Raw genomic sequence first — 3808 nt, 5'->3', positions numbered from 1 at the left:
ATAAGAATTTCCCTAGGTCTTAATTCGCTTGGACTCTATCCCAACTCAGGAATTATCTCACAGGTGAGCTCCCCTTCCTATCACATATGGTCCCACCAACAACTCCTACAGTTACTTACACATGAAAATAATATTAGGAAAACATTTACTGCAAGCTTTAGCTTAATTTAGTAGAATTTAGCAGCTGGAAATAACAAGGAGGAGCCAGCACCTTGCAAAGAGCCAGCACTGCACAGACCACCAGCAAGTGCTACACAGACCTCAGTTTGGAAAGTGATGAGACAGATGGAAGTCATTATTTTGTTTTGAACAAAATACCATCTGGGGCCAACATTTGCTGTCTGTTACTTCTGAGCAAATCCAGAGAAACTCCATCATGTTCTTTAATAATCAGTCCTGGGACCAATCTTATTAAATATTTTCCTTAATGAACTTGGCAGAAAAAAGTAGGCGCCTGGTCATAAGATCTGCTGATGACACAGCCTTGAGAGACTGCATTGCTATTGCAGATGAGGATAAGAATATGATATGGGAAGAGCTGGGTGATCTTAGAAGGAAAACTGAATGAAAGAAATGGGTGAATTTTTATAGTAATTAAGAATAAGATGAAAGCTCATTTGTCAGAAGTAACAGTATAGGAAAAAGAACCTGGATTAGTCTATCTGAGCGCAGTGGCCTTGGAATGACTGTAATGTATCTTAGGCAAGATGTTTCCAGTAGAGACAAGGGAATCTTAGTACCATTGCACAGAGAGTGATTGAGACACAATTTAAGCTGCTGTAAACTTCTGATCACTCAAATTCAAGCAAAATTTGAGAGTTTTGAATTCGGTTTCAGAGTTGAAGAGGTGCAAAGGGACCAGAGCATGCACCTCACAAAGAATAGCTTAAGATCTTGGTTTGTTCAGCTGAGTAAAACAAGCAGATTCATAGACTACATCTGTACTAGTAAATTAAACATTCCCTAGTTGGTTCTCTAACACTGAGATCCTCCAAAGAGGAATAAACCATGCCCAGGGTGGTTATATACATTCTACTGACTGGGCAGTCCATGATCCATGCTGGCTTCAGGAACATCCTTATAATTGCTTGAGAGCATCCCAGTTGGCACAAGCTAAAACCTTGCCGTTAATGTTCCAGCAATGGGACTGTCATGGTGGAATCTTCCTGGCAGTGTTTACATCAGGAAAGAAACCTCAGAAAAGGAGAGAAAAATTTCAAGGTGAAGGAAAAGTTGGCACAAAAAGAAACAGCTATTACATGGACCTGAGCAAGTTTGGGGTAGAAATTAAAGACAGGGTTTGTGTTCCTGTATATAGTTGTGCATCCCTGTGCACATCTGCACTGGGGAGAGGGGAACCCACCCATGGGGTGACCATTTCACTCTAAGACAGTATATAAGCTACACCATCAATAAAGTTGCCTTCTGAAGCTACTTACTTCTGTCCAAATACCACAAGTGAGACTTACACATCTAATTACAGATATCTGTACTGGTGGAGATTAATTCCACCCTAGAGGATTTCCAAGTAACCAGGGAGCAAATTCTGGAGCAGATTTCTAAGGCATTCAGGGAGCTCATGCAGCCACTTGCCAGCATTTGCCTCCTAGAAGAGGACAACGCATCAACACCTAAGCAACATGGTGTCTGAGACTGAGAAAGGCAATTTTTGGAGCCACACTGATTTACAAAAGCAATAATCTAGTTCATCACTGTTTCTGTTAGCACAAACAAAAAGTCACAGCTTTTATTCAAAATACATTGTTTTGTACCTGAGCTTGATTTTCTCCATTTACAGAAGGGATACTCAGTGATTTTAGTGAAACTGCTGCTTATTAACACTCACACGGTAAAAGAATCAAAAAATCAAAATTACAGAATCACATAATGATGGAGGTTGGAAGGTCCCTCTGGAGATCATCTAGTTGAGCATCCCTGTCAGAGCAGGATCGCCTCAAGCAGGCTGCACAGGACAGCATTCAGACAGGTTTTGAAGTTCTCCAGATATAAAAAAGTTCCTCCTCAGGGTTAGGTGGAACTTCCTCTGTTCCAGTTTGTGCCCATCACCTCTTGTTCTGTCCCTGGGCACCACTGAACAAAGACTGACCCCATCCTCCTGATGCCACTCCTCAGCCTCTCTTCATCAGAAAGATGTTCTACTCCCCTCAGCATCTCCGTAGCCATCTTCTGTACCCTCTCCAGTAGCTCCCTGTCCTTCACAGAACCACAGAATCATAGAACAATAAAATGTTTGGGTCAGAAGGGACCTCAAAGCCCATCTAGTTCCAACCCCCTGCCATGGGTAGGGACACCCTCACTAGACCGGGTTGCCCCTAAAACCCCATCCAACCCGGCCTTGAACACCTTCAGGGATGGGGCAGCCCCAGCTTCTCTGGGCAGCCTGTGCCAGGGCCTCACCACCCTCAGAGTAAAGAATTTTTTCCTAACATCTAACCTAACCCTGCCCTCTTTCAGCTTGAAGCCATCGCCCCTTGTCCTGTGCCTGCACTGTCACTGGTGACCAGCCCCTCCTCCCACCTTCCTGTTGGACCCCTTTAAATATTGGTAAGTCATAATTAGCTCTTCCTGCAGCCTTCTCTTCTCTAGGCTGAACCAGCCCAACTCTCTCAGCCTGTTTTCATAGGAGAGGTACTCCAGCCTCTTGATCACCTTTGTGGCCTCCTCTGGACTCTTTCCAACAGATAAATGTCTTTCCTATCCTGGGGCCTCAGAGCTGGACACAGTGTTTCAGGTGGGGTCTCACAAGTGCAGAGGGCCAGAATCACCTCCAGCCAGTTTCTTACCCACCGAGTGGTCGATCTGTCAAATCCACATGTCTCCAATTTAGAGACAAGGATGTCATGCAGGACAGTGTTGAATGCCTTGCAGAAGTCCAGCAAGATAATGTCCATCATCCTTCCCTCGTCCACTATCTCAGTTACTCCACCATAGAAAGCCAACAGATTTGTTAGGCATGATTTGCCCTTAGTGAAGCTATGTTGGCTGTCACAAATCACCTACTTATTCTCCATGTGCCTGAACATAGCCTCCAGGAGAATCTGCTCCATGATCTTGCCAGGCACAAAGGTGAGACTGACTGGCCTGTAGTCCCCTGGGTCATATTTTTTCCCCTTTTTTAAAAATGGGGGTTATGTTTCCCCTTTTCCTGTCAGTGGGAACTTCACCAGACTGCCAGGACCTCTCAAATATGATGGAGAGCGGCTTGGAGGACATGTAGATGCACCTCATCAGGTCCCATAGACTTGTGCTCTTGACCTGGCGCACCCAGCACCACACACACTATTCCCAATGAGGGCAGAGCAGAGGGGCAGAAGAACCTCCCTCAACCTGATGGCCACACTTTTCTTGATACACCTCAGGATGACGTTGGCTTTCTTGGCCCAAGGACACATGGCTGGCTCTTGGTCAGCCTGTTGTCCACCAGAATCCCCAGGTCTAAATTATAATACTTAACTCCAAAATCTATCCTTCTGTTTAAAAACTCCTTGTCCAGTTAATTCAGTGGCACAAGGGAGAACTGCTTTGACTCCACGAACATCCTTTGAGGTTTATAATGTTGACTCAACCACCTCACAGGATGTCCAAGGAGGTGGTTGAGTCACCATCCCTGGATGTGTTTAAAACCAGGGTAGGTGAGGTACTTAGGGATCTGGTTTAGCACAGGATGGGAACGGTTGGACTTGATGATCTTAAAAGTCTTTTCCAACCTTGTGATTCCGTGATTCTGTGATCCTTTTACACCTTGCCTGCTTGCACAGCACAGGTGATGTGTCCCTATGATGCATGG

The sequence above is a fragment of the Gallinula chloropus genome, assembly GCF_964237585.1.
Source record: "Gallinula chloropus genome assembly, chromosome: 1".
Classification (NCBI taxonomy): domain Eukaryota; kingdom Metazoa; phylum Chordata; class Aves; order Gruiformes; family Rallidae; genus Gallinula; species Gallinula chloropus.
The sequence above is the reverse complement of the archived record's forward strand: the minus strand, read 5'-3'. Positions refer to the sequence as shown.